Raw genomic sequence first — 18,978 nt, 5'->3', positions numbered from 1 at the left:
TCACCCCCCACCGACCCCAGCCCTGACTGTGGCACCCCCACACATACCCAGCCCTCCCGCCCTGACACCTGCACCCCCCTCACATGGCCCCAGTCCTCTGCCCTAATCTTGCACCCCTGCACATCCCCCCCCCCGAGCACCAAACGGGCACCCCTGCACCCCCACTCACATTCCCACCTGCACCCCTCACATCAAATGGGAGCTGCCCAGGTAAGTGCTCCCACACCCGGACCTCCTGCCCCAACCCTGAGCCCCCTCCCTCATTCTAGCTCCTGGGCCAGACCCTTCAGCCCCAGCCTTGTGCTTGGTCCACTCCCACCCTCAGCTCAGTGCAGAGAGAGGAAGAGAATGGGCCAGAACCAGGGAGAAGGTAGCTACCCGCTGTATGTGGGCAGGGCCCCGCCCAACCTGCTGGCGGCCTAATGGAACAGAACCCCAGACCAGCAGTGGGTGGAGCAGGCCAGTGGTGTAAGATCAACATTTTAATTTAATTTTAAATGAAGCTACTTAAACATTTTGAAAACCTTGTTTATTTTACAATACAACACTAGTTATATAATATATAGAGATAGACAGTAAAGAGCCCTTCTGAAAAACATTAAGGTTTTGCGTGCCAGTAATACATTTTAGAGTGAATAAATCAAGACTCAGCACACCACTTGTGAAAGGTTGCCGTCCCCGATATAGACAATAACGCGATCTCACTCCAGTGTCTTTCTAAATATTAATATTGCTTTTTTGATCTTTGAATCACAGCTATAGCAATAGACAAGACCCGAGCTAACATTTACCCTTCTATCTCTAACAATGCAGGCTGCATTTCAAACCTCTATTCCTTTACAGATCTTCCTAACCAGTCTTTAAAGTTCGGCCATGGGTCAAGGTCAGTTTGTGAGTTAATTAACTCTTGCAGGCCCCGTCACCTTACAATGAGATATTACATTACACGCAGATCACCACCAGGTCTCTGTGGCTTTGAGCTCCTTAGGACCTAGCCTTTAAAACGCTCTTTGCCTCTGACCAATCCCTGTGAGAAGGGTGCAGGTCTCCCCTTTCTAGCTCCTCTTGGGCCGCTGGCACTTGCTGGGCAATGAGACCACGCTCTCCTGAGGGAACGGAGGTCTCTCCTTTACAGCGCTTTTCTCTCTGCCCCATTCGAACGCCCCTGGCTTAAGGACCACCCTGAAAGGAAGGTTTGGGTCTCCTTTGCCAAGCAAATTAAACCACAGGTCACTTTGACACGCCCGGCAAAATGACTGCCCTGTAACCAGGCTGTAAGGTCTTATCCCTCGCACGCTTAAACTAGGGGAGCCTTTTTGTGCCTGTGGCTGAGCGACACCCCACCCCTTGAGAAGGCTTGAGCTTCCGTTTCTCTTAGTGACAGGAAATTCCCCCACAATTATTTCTACTGGACTTTGAGATTTGAAGTGAAATCTTACTTGCGACCTATCCAGGTCAGATGCAACATAGTGTGGCGAAGGGGCAGCTGTGGAGGATGGTGCAAGCCGTGGGAAAATTTGCCCCTTTTCTCAAAAAAGCCAAGAAATGGCCCAACCATGCAAATGTCACACCGTCTGGAAATGAACAGGTGAGGTGGGGGGCTTCTTTCAGACCCTCACTTCCACCTCATCCTTCCTCAAGTCCTTTTGCCCTGCCCAATTTACACCGCTCAACCAACCACAACTTTGACCCTTTGTTTTCTTGTGCACAAGAAAGACACCATCGCACTGATGAGTGTTCAACTGTAGACATTCGGACAGCTCCCTCAGCTGTGTCCAAATTCCAGGCCTTGTGTCTCTTTGGAGATAGACAGAGGAGATTCCTAGGGCTACGTCCGAAGGGATGTGGCGGTCCTTTCTGAAATGTGTTGATGTTCAGGTGTTGTAATCACATGCGGTGGTATTCAGAGCCAGCACGTGGGTGCACCTAACCCTACTAACAGGACTGCGTCACAAGGACGAGGGGTCTTTTCTGGTAAAGGTTAGGGAGCACCAAGTTATTTTCTTGGTGAGATAGGAAGGTAAGTCCGGAAGAGTGTCGCTGAGAGATGGAGGATTGATCGGAAAGGAGACACTCAGGAGGATCCCTCCCTTACCTGTTCATTTCCAGATCTTTTCACATTGGGGACTTCCCGCCCCCTGCACACAGCGAGTTTAAAGGAGGAATATTTTACTAAAGAAAGGGTGACCACCCTGTAATCAGGGTTCAGGCCCCTTTTCTCCTCTCTGCATTGGCCCTCTTAATGGCACCCAACATAGTCACTCTGCAGAGCAGATTCTGGCCCCTCCGCAGCCACAGAGCCCCGTACCCAAGGAGGAAGCACACGGCCTATGAAGAAAACTACAGCAAGTACAGATGAGGAACAGCCTGTTATGCAGAAATCCGAGGACTATTCATGTCTCCTTAGACGGATGTCCAGGCTTCTCAGATCCACTTCTACATATTCTCCTCCGGCGAGGGCTCCTGGACAATTCCTCTGCAAACTAATAAAGCCAAGCAAGGACCATCATTACACAGAGCTCTATTAATGTCTTCATCCCTGCCTCCCTCTCCCATTCCATCTATATCCGCCCGACTCAATGAACAGAGACTGAGTCAACATCCACAGACACTGCCCCACTCTAGCGCCCACTATCCTGCATGATTTTCATCCCCTCCTACTTGTTCATAGCTCCCGAGACCAAGCCTGTGGGGATGCACACCTAGCACTCCTGCCCCTGTTCTATGAAGGGAGAAGACACAAGGAGAGGCAAGGACAGAGACAGAGAGAGAAAGAGAGTGTTGGCCAACACACTAGAGAAGAGAGAGAGAGAGAAAAACACAGGAGAAAGGCAAGTAACTCACCATCTGGAGTCATCCTCCTCGATCCAACCTTCTCCTGCGGAGGACACACTGCTTGTGAACAGAGCAATGACAAGCCCCTGAAAATGGGGACCTTGTCTCCCTTGTATCCCCAGCTAGTCAGGAAACTCTTCTGACAAACCAGCCCCAGCTAACAGGGTGTCTGTACCTGGAGTCAGATGGGCTGTTCACAGAACCCTCAGCAAAACAGACACTTCTCACTGACAGTGGCATCTGCTTGGCTCCCAAATGAACGGCTCTTGCCTGGCATGAACAATGCTCACAGACTTGCTGCTCTCACTCACTTTCCATTGCATGAGGGCAGTAGACTCTGACATGTGACTTATTTTTCCTTGGTACTAAACCCAGCAGAGGAGAGAAAAACAAACAAATTAGCATCTCCATCGGCAATGTCACGTAGTCTCTTCATCTCACATATCCCACGGCTCCGCCATCAAACCATCTCCTATTACTACTTTACATCTGCAACTAGAAGGGATCCATTGTAACTGCACCCAAAATAGTCACTTTGCTCGGGAGACTCTTGTCCCTTCCCCAGCCTTAATACCACAGTGCCCTGTACCCAGCGAGGAAGCACAAGGCCTGTGAAGTAAACTACAGCGAGTACAGAGAAGGAATTGAAAGCACTGACCGCTTACTCACAGCCAGTTGTTCAGAAGGCAGAAAGCTGAGGACTGTTCCTGTCTGGTTAGAACCGTGTCCAAGCTGCTCAGATCCACCTCTGCCAGTTTCTCCTCCGGCTCGAGCTCCTGGACAATTCCTCTGGAAATGCAGCTGCAAAAGCCAAGCATGCGCCATCTCTACACACAGTTCTAACGGTGCTTGAAATGTTGCCCTCACCCTCTCCCTCTCCCTCTTCCACCCATCTACATCAGCCCCACTTGAACAGAGACCGATTCAACACTGACAGTCACTGCTCCACTCTCGCACCCACTACCCCACATGGTTTTCATCCCCTCCTACTACTCCAGGGCTCTCAAGACCTAACCTGTGGAGATGCACACCTCGCAGGCCTGCCTGTGTCCTAAGAAGGGAGATGGCACAAGGAAAGGAAAGGACAGATTAAGAGAGAGCGTTGGCCAACACACTAAAGAGACAGAGCGAGAAAATGAGAAACACGGGAGGAAGGCAAGCAACTTGTCACCTGGAGTCATCCTCCTGGGTCCAACCTTCCGCTGCAGAGGACTCACCGGTACTGGCCAGAGGACTGAGCAGCCCCTGAAAATAGGGACCTTGTCTCCCTCATAACCACAGCAGAGCCTTCACCTAACAAGACACTTATCTCACGGACAGTGGTCCTTGCTCCACTCCCAGCTGGATGGCTCTTCCCTGGCATCAACAATGCTTAGAATCTCCCAGTTCTCGCTCCCTTTCCATGGCATGTGCGGAGTGGACTCTGACTCTGCACTTGGTACTAAACCCAGCACTAGGGGGAAAAACAAATCAGTTAGCATCTCAGTCTGCAACGTGCATAGGTTCTTCTTCTCGCATCTACCACACCTCAGGGCTCCGCCCTCAACCCTCCTCCCCTTACAGCTTTAGCACTACAACTAAAAAGCACCCCACTGCACCTACATCCAAGATACTCACTCTGCACAGGAGACTTGTGCCTTTGCCTCATCTGAATCCCACAGAGCACCGTGTCCAATGAAGAAATTCAGAGCCTCTGAACAAAACCGGAGCCAGAACAGATGAGGGATTCCAAGCACTGACCGCTTACTCACAGCCAGTTGTGCGGGAGGCAGAAATCTGAGGACCATTCATGTCTGCTTAGAAGGATGTCCAGGCTCCTCAGATCCGCGTCTGCCACTTTCTCCTTCAGCTGCTGCTCCTGGACAATTCCTCTGCAAGCCCAGGAAATGAGCGAAGCATGAGCCATCACTACACAAAATTCAATTGGTGCAGGTAATCTTGCCCTCATCCCTGCCTATCTACATCAGGCCCACTTGAAGAGAGACAGTCAACATCCACAGTCACCCCTCCACTCTAGCACCCACTACGATGCATGATTTCCGTCCCCTCCTACTTGTTCATAGCTCCCGAGACCTAGCCTGAGGGGATGCACACATAGCACTCCTGCCCGTGCCCTATGAAGGGAGACAGCCAAGAGAGAGTGTGTTGGCCAACACAGTAGAGTAGAGAAGACAGAGAGAAACAGAGGAGGAAGGCAAGCAACTCACCACCTGGAGTCATCCCTTATGGATCTAACCTTCTCCTGCCGAGGACACACCGATCCTGGCCAGAGAAATCATCAGCCCCTGAAAATGGGGACTGTGTCTCCCTCAAAACCACAGCTAGTCAGGAACCTTTTCTTACAAACCCACTCCACCTAACGGGGTGTCTCTACCTGTAGCCAGGTGGGCCGTGAGCAGAACCCTCAGCAAAACAGATACTTATCTCAGTGATAGTAGCAGCTGTTCCGCTCCCAGATGGACGGCTCCTGCCTGGCACCAACAACGCTCGCAGTCTCGTCACTCTCACTCATAAGGGCAGTAGACTTTGACATGCGACGTCTTTTTGCTTGGTACTAAAACCAGGGGATAAAACAAGTAAGCTACCGTCTCAGTCAGAAATGTCTCTTAGGCTCTTCTTTTCCCCTCTCACGCACGGCGGGGTTCCGCCCTCTACCCATTACACCTTTAGGACTAAAAGTACAAAGCACCTCTTACAACACCACCCAACACAGTCACTCTGCACAGCAGACTCTGGCCCCTCCTCACCCTTAATCCCACAGAGCCCTGTACCCAACAAGAAACCACACGGTCAGTGAAGAATACTACAGTGAGTACAGATGACTGAGTTCAAAGCACTGAGCCCTTACTCACAGCCAGTTATGCAGAAGGCAGAAACCTGAGAACTATTCTTGTTTCCTTAGAAGGATGTCCAGGCTGCTCAGGTCCACTTCTGACATTCTCATCCGGCTGGGGCTCCTGGACGATTCCTCTGCAAACTAATAAAGCCAAACAAGAACTGTCACTACACAGAGCTCTATGAATGCCCTCATCCCTGCCTCCCTCTCCCATCTCATCTACATCAGCCCGACTAGATGAACAGAGACTGAGTCAACACTGACGGTCACCGCTCCACTCTAGCGCCCACTACCCTGCATTATTTTCATCCCCTCCTACTTCTTCATAGCTCCTGAGACCTAGCCTGTGGGGATGCACACCTAGCACTCCTGCCCGTGTCCTATGAAGGGAGACAGCACAAGGAGAGGCAAGGACAGAGACAGAGAGTGTTGGCCAACACACTAGAGAAGAGAGTAAGAGAAACACAGAGAAAGGCAAGAAACTGATATGGTCCGTGAGCAGAACCCTCAGCAAAACAGACACTTATCTCTCTGACAGTGGCGTCTGCTCGACCCCCACATTGACGGCTGTTGCCTGGCATGAACAATGCTCACAGGCTCGCTGCTCTCACTCACTTTCCATCGCATGACGGCAGTAGACTCTGATGTGTGACTGCTGGGTTTAGTACCAAGGAAGAAGTAAAAGGAAGAAAAAAAAATAAAATTACCATCTCCGTCTGCAATATCACGTAGTCTCTTCATTTCACATCTCCCGTATCCCACAGCTCCGCCCTCAACCCATCTCCCATTACTACTTTACAGCTGCAACTAGAAGAGACCCATTTTAACTGCACCCAAAATAGTCACTTTGCTCAGGAGACTCTTGTCCCTTCCCCAGCCTTAATCCCAACGAGGAAGCACATGGCCTATGAAGGAAACAAGAGTGAGTACAGACAAGGAATTGCAAACACTGACTTCTTACTCACAGCCAGTTATCCAGAATGCAGAAAGCTGAGGACTTTCTGTCTCCTTAGAAGGATGTCCAGGCAGCTCAGGTCCACTTCTGACAGCTTCTTCTCCAGCTGAGACTCCTGGACAATTCCTCTGCAAACTAATAAAGGCAAGCAAGAACTATCACTACACCAGTGGTTCTCAACCTTTTGTACTGATGATCCCTTTTACATAGCAAGCTTCTGAGTGTGACCCTCCCCTTATAAATTAAAAACACTTTTTGTATATTCAACACCATTATAAATGCTGGAAGCAAAGTGATGTTTAGGATGGAGGATGACATTTCACAACCCCCCAAATAACAACCTTGCGGCCCCCTGACAGGACCTAAACCCCAGTTTGAGAACTCCTGCACTACATAGAGCCCAATTAAGCCCCTCTTCCCTGCTTCGCTTTCGATCTGTCTTAGCCCCACAACACCAACAGTCATCGCTCCAGTCTCGCACCGACTGCCCCGCATGATTTTCATCCCCTCCTACTTCTTTATGGCTCCCAAGACACAACCTGTGGGGGTGTACACCTAGCTCGCCTGCCAATATCCTAAGAAGGGAGACAGCACAAGGAAAAGCAAGGACAGATTGAGAAAGAGTGTTGGCCAACACACTAGAGAAGAGAGAGAGAAACACGAGGGAAAGGCAAGCAATTCACCACCTGGACTCATTCTCCTAGATGCAACCTTCTGCTGCGTAGGACACACGCTCCTGGCCAGAAAACTGAGCAGCCCCTAAAAATGGGGATCTTCTCTCTCTCTCTCTCAAAACCACAGCTAGTCAGGAACCTTTTCTTACAAACAGCCTCAGCAAACGGGGCATCCCTTTCAGGACCAAGGTGGGCCGTGAGCAGAGCTATCACCAAAACAGACACTTATCTCATTGACAGTGATGACTGTTCCATTCCCAGTTGGACGGCTTTTTCAAGGCATCAATAATTCTCGCAGTCCCATCACTCTCGCTCGCTTTCCATCGCATGAGGGCAGTAGACTCTGACTTGTCACTTCTTTTCCCTTGGTACTAAATCCAGCGGAAAAACAAGTCAGTCACCATCTCAATTGGCAATGTTGGGTAGCCGCTTCTTTTTGCCTCTCCCACATGGTGGGATTCTGCCCTGAACTCTCCTCCCATCACGCCTTTATGACTACAAGTAGAAAGCACCCCTTGCTACGACACCTGAAATAGTCACTCTGCACAGATGACTCTGGTCAGACACACCAAACCTGTGGGGAAAACACGTAGAAAAAGGCGGTTACTCACTGTAGTAACTGGTGTTCTTCGAGATGTGTTGCTCCTATCCATTCCATGTAGGTGTGCGCGGCGCGCACACCTACATGGAATGCATAGGAGCAATCACTCGAAGAAGAATTGTGCTTCTTTTTGGCTTGTAACTTATTGCTTCTTGTAGCTTTTTGCTTCCAGCAAGCACGGACAAGGAGGAGCAAAGGGGACGGCTAGTTGAGGTGCACAGCGGGCCCACCACAGTCCCAGACTGCACGCCAGGGGAGATCTAGTCATTGAATGTTGGGGTTCTTAGGGATTGGCTTGTTTCAGCCTTGTTTTCAAATGGGTTTATCTTGATTTTTGGCTTATTGTCAAAGTCGGGGTGCTTATTTCCCCAGTGAAAGTTAGCAATTGTGACTCTGGTCCCTTCCCCAGCCTTAATCCCAAAGAGCCCCACACCCAACAAGGAAGCAAACGAAGTGTGAAGAAAATCACAGCAAGTACAGATGAGGAATTCCAAGCACTGACCACTTATCCACAGCCAGTTATGCATGAGGCAGAAAGCTGAGGACTGTTCATGTCTCCTTAGAAGAATGTCCAGGCTCCTCAGGCCCACGTCTGCCAATTTCTCCTCCGGCTGCTGCTCCTGGACAATTCCTCTACAAATGCAGCAAATAAGCCAAGCAAGAGCCCTCACTACAAAAAATTCAATTGGTGCGTGAAATCTTGCCCTCATCCCTGCCTCCCACATCAGCCCTACTAGAGCAGAGACCCAGTCAACACCCACAGTCACCGCTTCACTCTAGCGCCCACTGCCCTGCTCATTTCGGTCCCCTACTTGTTCATAGCTCACAAGACCTAGCCTGTGGGGATGCACACCTAACACACCTGCCCGTGTCCTACGAAGGAAGACAGCACAAGAAGAGGCAAGGACAGAGAGAGAGTGAGAGACAGACAGACAGAGTGTGTGTTGGCCAACACATTAGAGGAGAGAGAGAGAAAAACGTGGGAGGGAGTCAAGAAACTCACCAGCTGGAGTCATCCCCCTGGATCTAATATGCTGCGGAGGACACACTGGTCCTAGCCAGAGACATGAGCAGCCCCTGAAAATGGGGACATCGTCTCCCTTGTAACCACAACTAGTCAGGAACCTTTTCTTACAAACCCAGCCCCAGCTAACGGGGCGCCCCTACCAGGAGCAAGATGGGCCTTGAGCAGAGCGATCACCAAAGAAGACACTTATCTCATTGAGAGTGGTGGCGGTTCCGCTCCCAGATGGACGCCTTCTGTGTCGCATCAACAACGCTTGCAGACTCATCGCTCTTGCTCTCTTTCCATTGCACGAGGGCAGTAGACTCTGGCCTGTGACTTCTTTTCTCTTGCTACTAAACCCAGCACAAGGGGGAAAAACAAATCAGTTACCCTTTCAGTCAGCAACTTTGGGTAGGCTCTTATTTTCCCCTCCCGCACACAGTGGGGCTCCGCCCTCAACCCTATTCCCATTACACCGGTAGGACCAGGGCCAGCTCCAGAGCCCAGCGCGCCAAGCAGGCGCGTGGGGCGGCGTTGTCGGGGCAGGGCGGCATTTTGCTCCAGCGGACCTTCCGCAGTCATGCCTGCGGGAGGTCCACCGGAGCCCGGGACGAGCGGACCTGCCGCAGGCATGACTGCGGCGGGTCCCCTCTTCCCGCGGCTCTGCTTGAGCTCCCGCAGGCATGACTGCGGATGCTCCACCGGAGCCGCGGGACCACCACACCCGCCGCAGACACTTCTGCCCCGGCCGCGGGACTGGGGAAAGGCGGCGCAGCGCGGCGCCCTGCTTGGGGCGCCGTATTTTATAGAGCCGCCCCTGGGTAGGACTGCAAGTAGAAAGCACCCCTTGCAACAACGCCCGAAATAGTCACTTTGCACAGCAGACTCTGGTCACACACACCAAATCTCAAGGGGGAAAATAAAACATACAAATCGGGCTTGGTTTTGGCCTGTAGCTTATTGCTCGTTGTAGCTTGCTACTTCCGGCAAGCAGGGGCAAAGGGGGGAGAGAGAGTCAGGGGAGCACAGCGGACCCACCACAGTCCCAGACTGCACGCCAGGAGAGATCTAGTCATTGAGTGCTGGGGTTCTTAGGAATTGGCTTTTTTGGCCTTATTTGAAATAGGATTAGCTTGATTTTTGGAATATTGTGAATTCAGGGTTCTTATCTACCCAGTGAAAGTTGGCAAGTATGACTCCGGTCTCTTCCCCAGCCTTAATCCCACAGTGCCCCATACCAAACAAGGAAGGAAATGGCCTATGAAGAAAATTACAGTGAGTACAAAAATTCCAAGCACTCACTGCTTACTCACAGCCAGTTAGGCAGAAGGCAGAAACCTGAGGACTGTTGAGGTCTCCTTAGAAGGATGTCCAGGCTGCTCACATCCACTTCTGCATATTCTCGTTCGGTGAGGGCTCCTGGATGATTCCTCTGCAAACTAATGAAGTCAAGTAAGTACCATCACTACACACAGCACTACTGGTGCATTTAATCTTGCCCTCATCCCTGCTTCCCTCTCCCATCCCATCTACATCCGCTCAATGAACAGAGTCTGAGTCAACATCCACAGACACCGCTCCACTCTAGTGCCCAATACCCTGCATGATTTTCATCTCCTCCTATTTGTTCATAGCTCCCGAGATCTAGCCTGTGGGGATGCACACCTAGCACTCCTATCCGTGTCCTATGAAGGGAGACAGCACAAGAAGAAGCAAGGACAGAGACAGAGTGAGAGAGAGACAGAGTGTGTGTTGGCCAACACATTAGAGGAGAGAGAGAGAGAAAAAAACAAGGGAGGGAGTCAAGAAACTCAAGAGCTGGAGTCTTCCCCCTGGATCCAACCTTCTGCTGCAGAGGACACTCCCCTCCTGGCCAGAGAAATGACCAGCCCCTGAAAATGGGGGACCTTGTCTCCTTCATAACCACTATTTAGGAACCTTTTCTTACAAACCCAGACCTTGCTAATGGGGTGTCCCTACCAGGAGCTGAGCTGTGAGCAGAGCAATCACCAAACCAGACACTTATCTCAGTGACAGTGGCCTCTGCTCGCCTCCCAGATGGACGGCTCTTGCCTGGCATGAACAATGCTCACAGGCTCGCTGCTCTCACTCACTGTCCGTTGCATGAGGGCAGTAGACTCCGACGTGTGACTTCTTTTTCCTTGGTACTAAACCCAGCAGAGGGGAGAAAAGCAAAAAAAGAAAACAGCATCTCCATCTGCAATGTCGCGTAGTCTCTTCATTTCACAGCTCCTGTATCCCACGGTTCTGCCCTCAACCCATCTCCCATCACTACTTTACACCTGCAACTAGAAGGGACCCATTGTAACTGCACCCAAAATAGTCACTTTGCTCAGGAGACTCTTGGCCCTTCCCCCACCTTAATGCCAAAGAGCCTCATGCCCAACAAGGAAGCACATGGCATGTGAAGAAAAGTACAGCAAGAACAGATGAGGAATTCAAAGCACCGACAGCTAACTCACAGCCAGTTATGTGGGAAGCAGAAAGCCAAGGACTGTTCGTGTCTGCTCAGAAGGATGTTCAGTTTCCTCATGTCCACATCTGCCAACCTCTCCTCCGGCTACGGCTCCTGGGAAATTCAACTGGAAATGGATCTGCAAAAGCCAAGCATGAGCCATCACTACACACATCTCTATTGATGCTTGAAATCTTGCCCTCATCCCTGCCTCCCTCTTCCAGCCCATCTATATCTGCCCCAATTGATGAACAGAGACCAAGTTTACACTGACAGTCACCCCTCCACTCCCGCGCCCGCTACCTTGCACAATTTTCGTCCCCTCCTACTTCATCATGGCTCCCGAGACCTACCCTGTGGGGGTGCACACCGAGCACACGTGCTCGTGTCGTACGAAGGGAGACAGCACAAGGAAAAGCAAGGACAGAAAGAGAAAGTGTGTGTGTTGGCCAACGTACTGGAGAAGGGAGAGAGAAAAAAAACACAGGAGGAAGGCAAGCAACTCGCCACCTGGAATCAACCTCCTGGATCCAACTTTTTCTGCAGAGGACACAGCTCTTGTGAACAAAGAAATGAGCAGCCCCTGAAAATGGGGACCTTGTCTCCTTCAGAACCCACACATTGTCAGGAATATTTTGTTACAAACCCAGTCCCAGCTAATGGGGCGTTTGTATCTGGATTCAGGTGGGCAGTGAGCAGAGCAATCACCAAAACAGATACTTATCTCATTGACAGTGGCGGCTGCTCCACTCCCAGCTGGACGGCTCTTGCCTGGCATCCAAAATGCTTGCGATCTCGTCGCTCTCACTCGCTTTCCGTAATGTGAGGTGAGCCGACGCTGACCCTCCACTTCTTTTCTCTTGGTCCTGAACCCAGCACAAGGGGGTGGAGGAGAAACAAACGAGTTAGCATCTCAGTTGGCAACATCACATAAGTTCTTCTCCCATTTACTGCACCCCAGACCTCCACCCATAACCCTTCTTCCGTTACACCTTCAGGAGCACAACTAGAAAGCAGCCTGTTGCTCCGCCCTCAACTCTTTCCATCACACCTTTAGCACTACAGCGAAAAAAGAGCCTGTTGCACCTACACTTAAAATAGTCACGTACCCAACGAGGAAGCACATGGCCTTATGACAGCAAGTACAGAGAAGGAATTCAAAGTACAGACCACGTACTCATAGCCAGTTATGTAGGAGACAGAAAGCTGATGACTGTTCGTGTCTGCTTAAAAGGATGTCCAAGCTGCTCAGGTCCACTTCTGCCTCTTCCTCCTCCAGCTAGGGCTCCTGGACAATTCCTCTGCAAGAGCAGCTGCAAATACCAAGCATGAGCAATCACTACACAAAGCTCTGTTGATGCTTGAAATCTTGCCCTCATCCCTGCCTCCCTCTTCCATTCCGTCTGCATCGGCCCCCCTTGATGAACAGAGACCGAGTTAATAGCGACAATCACCGCTCCACTCTCACACCCACTGCCCTGCATTATTTTCATCCCCTCCTACTTCGCCAGGCTTACCGAAACCTGGCCTCTGGGGACGCACAGCTAGCTCACCTGCCTGTGTGCCATGAAGGGAGACAGCAGAAGGAGAGGCAAGGACAGAGAGAGTGTGTTGGCCAACACTAGAGAAGAGAGAGAGAGATTAACACGGGAGGAAGGCAAGCAACTCGCCACCTGGAATCATGCTCCTGGATCCAAGCTTTTCTGCAGAGGACACACCGCTTGTGAACAGAGAAATGAGCTGATGCTGAAAATGGGGACCTTGTCTCCCACATATCCACAGCTCGTCAGGAACATTTTGTTACACACCCAGCCGTAGCTAACTGGGCATCCGTACCTGAAGCCAAGTGGGAAGTGAGCAGAGCCCTCACCTAACAAGACACTTATCTCACTGACGGTGACGGCTGCTCGGCTCCAAGCTGGACAGCTCTTGCCTGGCATCAGTAACGTTCGCTGTCTCTCCGCTCTTACTTGCTTTCCATCGCACGAGCTCTGACCCTCCACTTCTTTTCCCTTGGTACTAAACCCAGCACAAGGGGGGAAAACAAATCAGTTACCATCTCAGTCAGCAACACGCATAGTTTCTTCTTCTCGCATCTACTGCACCCCAGGGCTCCATCCTCAACCCTCCTCCAATTACAGCTTTAGCACAAACTGAAGCGACTACAGATGAGGGATTCCAAACACCGACTGCTTAATTAGAGTCACATGCTTAACAGCCTCACCTGACTCTTAGCAGGTTAATTGGAGTCAGGTGTTCTCATTAGCCTGGAGCAGCCCCTGCTCTGGTCACTCAGGGAACAGAAAACTACTTATCCAGAGGCAGGTTTATCTCCCTTCTACTACTCTGCTGTTCCCTGGCCTGGGTCTATCACAGCAGATACTGGATAGAGAGAGATTTCACAAAAACACACACCTGCTCCTCCAATATCACGAGAGCACTTCTTAGCTCCACTGCCAAGTGAAAAACATCTAGATTGTGCAGGTCTGGTTCCTCCAGATGCTTCTCCTCTGTCTGGGGCGGCTCCATTGGCCTTGAGCGGGCCTCTGCAAGAACAGCAAACCACCTATGGAAGAGCCATCACTGTCCAACATGCTACCATGCTAGATATTTTACAATATCTGTCTCCACTCTCGCACCCACAACCCCACATAATTTTCATCCCCTCCTACTTCTTCCTGGCTCCCGAGACCTAGCCTGTGGGGATCCACACCTACCCGTGTCCTATAAAGGGAGAAAGCACAGGGAGAGGCAAGAGCACAGACAGAGAGAAAGAGAGTGTGTGTTGGCCAACACAGTACAGAAAAGAGAGAGAAAGAGAAACGCAGGAGGAGGGGAAAGAACTCGCCAGCTCGAGGCATCCCCCTGGATCCAACCTTCTCTTGCGGAGGACACACTGCTTGTGGATGGAAAAATGAGCAGCCCCTGAAAATGGGGACCTTGTCTCCCTCGTATGCACAGCTAGTCAGGAACCTTTTCTTACAAACCCAGCCCCAGCTAACAGAGTGTCTCTACCTGGAGTCAGATCGGCCGTGAGCAGAACCCTCAGCAAAACAGACACTTATCTCACTGACAGTAGCATCTCCTCGGCTCCCAGATGGACGGCTCTTGCCTGGCCTGAACAATGCTCACAGGCTCGCTGCTCTCACTCACTTGCCATCGCATGAGGGCAGTAGACTCTGACGTGTGACTTCTTTTTCCTTGGTACTAAACCCAGCAGAGGGGAGAAAAAGAAAAAAAATAGCAGCATCTCGGTCTGCAATGTCACGTAGTCTCTTCATTTCACATCTCCTGTATCCCACAGCTCTGCCCTCAACCCATCTCCCGTTACTACTTTACACCTGCAACTAGAAGGGACCCATTGTAACTGCAACCAAAATGGTCAACTTTGCTCAGGAGACTCCTGTCCCTTCCCCAGCCTTAATACCACTGTGCCCGGTACCCAACGAGGAAGCACATGGCCTGTGAAGAAAACTACAGCAAGTACAGATAAGAAATTGAAAGCACTGACCGCTTACTCACAGCCAGTTGTTCAGAAGGCAGAAAGCTGAGGACTGTTCATGTCTCCTTAGAAGGATGTCCAGGCTGCTCAGATCCACTTCTGCCAATTTCTCCTTGGGCTGGGACTCCTGGACAATTCCTCTGCAAGCACAGCTGCAAAAGCCAAGCATGAGCCATAACTACACACAGCTCTATTGGTGCTTGAAATCTTGGCCTCATCCCTGCCTCCCTCTTCCATCCCATCTGCATCGGCCCCACTCGACGAACAGAGACCGAGTTAACACCAACAGTCACCGCTCCACTTTAGCACCTACTGCCCAACATGGTTTTCATCCCTTCCTACTACTCCAGGGCTTTCAAGACCTAACCTGTGGGGATGCACACCTCACAGGCCTGCCTGTGTCCTAAGAAGGGAGACAGCATAAGGAAAGGTAAGGATATAGACAGGGTGTGTGTTGGCCAACATACTAGAGAACAGAGAGAGAGAGAGATAAACACAGGAGGAAGGCAAGCAACTCTCCACCTGCAGCCAGCCAGTCTCCTGGATCTAACCTTCTGCTGCAGAGGACACACTGCTCCTGGCCAGAGAACTGAGCAGCCCCTGGAAATGGGGACCTTGTCTCCCTCATAACCACTAGTTGGGAACCTTTTCTTACAAACCCAGCCCCAGCTAACGGAGCATCGCTACCAGAAGCAAGGGGGCCATGAGCAGAGCAATCACCAAAACAGACACTTATCATTGAGAGTAGCAGCTGTTCCCACTCCCAGTTGGACGGCTTTTCCATAGCATCAATAGTTCTCGCGGTCCGATCACTTTCCAACGTATGAAGGGAGTAGACTCTGATGCCTGATTTCTTTTCCCTTGGTACTAAAGCCAGCACAAGGGGAAAAAATAACTTACCATCTAAGCAGGCAACATCGCATTAGCTCTTCTTTTCACCTCTCCCACACGGCAGCGCTCCACCCTCTTCCCATGACACCTTTAGCATTTCAGCCAAAAAGCAGCCCTTGCAACAGCATCCGACAGTCACTCTGAACAGCAGACTCTGGCCACTCCCCAGCCTTAATACCACAGAGTCCTGTACCCAACGAGGAAGCACACGGCCTGTGAACAATACTAGAGCAAGTAAAGAGGAGAAATTAAAAGTGTAAGTTTTAAACAAACAATTTAATACTGTAACCAGTAATGATGATTGTGAAGCTTGGTTGAGGTGGTGCAGTCAGAGGGTGGGATATTTCCCAGGGAATGCCTTACTGCTAAATGATGAACTAGCACTCAGCTGAGCCCTCAAGGGTTAACGCATTTTTGTTAATGTAACCTCACACTCTACAAGGCAGCACGAATGGAGGGAGGGAGGGCAGACAGCATGGCAGAGAGAGACAGAGATACACCCTGTGTGTGTGGGGGGGGGGGGAAGAGCGAGAGATGCACATTGCCCCTTCAAGTGCGCTGACACCACTTTAAGGACATTGCCTTTTTAAGTAGGTCAGGAAGTTGAGACAGCAGCTGCAGGCAACAGACTCTCTCCACCCTGAGCCCTGTCCTGTCCCCACCCTGCTCTAGATGGAGAAGGGATAAGTGGGGGGCAGGAGTAGGGGGAGGGGGACACCCTGACATTAGCCCCCCTTTCCCCTCTCCCCTGCACAGCAAGCAGGAGGCTCCGGGGAGCAGCTCCAAGGCAGAGGGCAGGAGCAGCACATGGCAGTGGGGGGAGGAACTGCCGGCAATTGATAGCCTGCTGGGTGGCTGCCGCACAGGGAACTTAGGGGGGCGGGGAGCTGATGGGGGGCTGCCGGTCCACCCTGGTTCCAAGCCCCCACCAGCTAGCTGAAACGGGCTGCTCTTCCTGCAAGGACTGGATAAACCAGGCAGCTGACAAGCAACGTTATAAGGGAGCATTGCGCAATGTTACACAAGCATGTTCCCTAACTGATCAGCAACGTAACAACGTTAACCGGGGCGACTAAGTGAGGAGTTCAGTGCTTTGAATACAGTATCGCTTACTCACAGCCAGTTATGTGCAAGGCAGAAAGCTGAGGACTGTTAATCTCTGCTTAGAAGAATGCCCAAGCTGCTCAGGTCCACCTCTGCCACCTTCTCCTTCAGCTGCTGCTCCTCCATGCTTCCTTTAGAAGCGCAGCTGCAAAAGCCAAGCATGAGACATCACTACATACAGCTCTATTGCTGTGTGAAATCCACTCAATGAATACAGACCGAGTACACACTGACAGTCACCGCTCCACTCTTGCACCCACTGTCCAGCATGATTGTCATCCCCTCCTACTTCTTCATGGTTCCTGAGACCTAGCCTGCGGGGATGCACAGCTAGCACCACTGTCCGTGTCCTATGAAGGGAAACGGCACAAGGAGAGGCAAGGACAGAGAGAGACACACACACAGGGAGAGAGTGTTCACCAACACATTAGAAGAGAAAGAAAAACACAGGAGGAAGGCAAGCAACTCACCACCTGCACTCATCCTCCTGGATCCAACCTTCTGCTGCAGAGAACTCGCCGCTCCTGGCCAGAGAACTGAGCAGCCTCTGAAAATGGCTACAGCTAGTCAAGAACATTTTCTTACAAATCCAGCCCCAGCTAATGTGGCGTCCCTACCAGGAGCAGGGAGGGCCGTGAGCAGAGCAATCACCAAAACAGACACTTATCGCATTGAGAGTGGCAGCTGTTCCGCTCCCAGTTGGACGGCTTTTGCGTGGCATCGACAATACTCGCAGTGTCATCGCTCTCCTTCGCTTTCCATCACATGAGGGCAGTAGATTCTGGCACGTGACTTATTTTCCCTTGGTACTAAACCCAGCACAAGGGGAGAAAACAGATCAGTTACCACCTTAGTTCATAATGTCTTCTAGGCTCTTCCTTTCAACTCTCCCGCATGGCACGGCTCTGCCCTCAACCCTCTTCCCGTTATACCTTTAGCATTGCAACGGCACCCGACATAGTCACTCTGCACAGCAGACTCTGGCCCCTCCCCAGCCTCAATACCACGGAGCCCCATACCCAATGAGGAAGCACACGTGCTGTGAAGAATACTACAGTGAGTACAGATGAGGATTTCAAAGCACTGACCTCTTACTCACAGCCAGTTAAGCGGGAGGCAGGAACCGGAGGACTATTCATGTCTCCTTAGAAGGATGCCCAGGCTGCTCACATCCACTTCTGCATATTCTCGTCCAGCGAGGGCTCCTGGATGATTCCTCTGGAAACTAATAAAGCCAAGCAAGTACCATCACTACACACAGCACTACTGGTGCATTTAATCTTGCCCTCATCCCTGCCTCCCTCTCCCATCCCATCTACATCCGCTCGACTCGATGAACAGAGACTGAGTCAACATCCACAGACACCGCTCCACTCTAGCGCCCACTGCCCCGCATGATTTTCATCTCCTCCTATTTGTTCATAGCTCCTGAGATCTAGCCTGTGGGGATGCATACCTAGCACTCCTATCCATGTCCTATGAAGGAAGACAGCACAAGAAGAAGCAAGGACAGAGACAGAGTGAGAAAGACAGACAGACAGTGTGTTGGCCAACACATGAGAGAGAGAGAGAGAGAGAGAGAGAGAGAGAGAGAAAAAAAAACATGGGAGGGAGTCAAGAAACTCACGAGCTGGAGTCATCCCCCTGGATCCAACCTTCTGCTGCAGAGGACACACCCCTCCTGGCCAGAGAAATTACCAGCCCCTGAAAATGGGGACCTTGTCTCCTTCAGAACCACTAGTTAGGAACCTTTTCTTACAAACCCAGATCTTGTTAATGGGGCGTCCCTACCAGGAGCTGAGCCGTGAGCAGAGCAATCACCAAACCAGACACTTATCTCAGTGACAGTGGCCTCTGCTCAACTCCCAGCTGGACGGCTCTTGCCTGGCATGAACAATGCTCACAGGCTCGCTGCTCTCACTCGCTTTCCGTATCATGAGATGAGCCGACGCTGACCCTCCACTTCTTTTCTCTTGGTCCTGAACCCAGCACAAGGGGGTGGAGGAGAAACAAACGAGTTAGCATCTCAGTTGGCAACATCACATAAGTTCTTCTCCCATTTACCGCACCCCAGACCTCCACCCATAACCCTTCTTCC

General features: G+C 51.2%; 3 long non-coding RNA genes across 4 annotated transcripts; all 3 read right to left on the bottom strand.

Annotated features, from left to right (window-relative positions):
• Positions 1 to 1,311: 1,311 nt before the first annotated feature.
• LOC123366455 lies at positions 1,312 to 3,530 on the bottom strand. 2 transcript variants are annotated; one of them, XR_006578077.1, is made up of 4 exons: positions 3,505 to 3,530; positions 3,011 to 3,200; positions 2,845 to 2,878; positions 1,312 to 2,483 (listed from the first exon to the last, which is right to left on the bottom strand). It is a non-coding gene; the product is annotated as an uncharacterized LOC123366455 (long non-coding RNA). The 2 variants fall into 2 exon arrangements; XR_006578076.1 differs by having other exon boundaries at positions 3,494 to 3,519.
• A 48-nt stretch (positions 3,531 to 3,578) lies between these two features.
• On the bottom strand, positions 3,579 to 4,998 carry LOC123366453. Its single transcript, XR_006578075.1, has 3 exons — positions 4,453 to 4,998; positions 4,007 to 4,288; positions 3,579 to 3,636 (listed from the first exon to the last, which is right to left on the bottom strand). It is a non-coding gene; the product is annotated as an uncharacterized LOC123366453 (long non-coding RNA).
• A 6,943-nt stretch (positions 4,999 to 11,941) lies between these two features.
• Positions 11,942 to 14,244, bottom strand: LOC123366460. Its single transcript, XR_006578084.1, has 4 exons — positions 13,799 to 14,244; positions 13,254 to 13,402; positions 12,561 to 12,696; positions 11,942 to 12,249 (listed from the first exon to the last, which is right to left on the bottom strand). It is a non-coding gene; the product is annotated as an uncharacterized LOC123366460 (long non-coding RNA).
• Between the last annotated feature and the right edge of the window lie 4,734 nt (positions 14,245 to 18,978).

Source organism: Mauremys mutica, chromosome 3, assembly GCF_020497125.1.
Source record: "Mauremys mutica isolate MM-2020 ecotype Southern chromosome 3, ASM2049712v1, whole genome shotgun sequence".
Classification (NCBI taxonomy): Eukaryota; Metazoa; Chordata; order Testudines; family Geoemydidae; genus Mauremys; species Mauremys mutica.
Note: the sequence above shows the minus strand (reverse complement) of the source record. Positions and strands in the feature narration are given on the sequence as shown.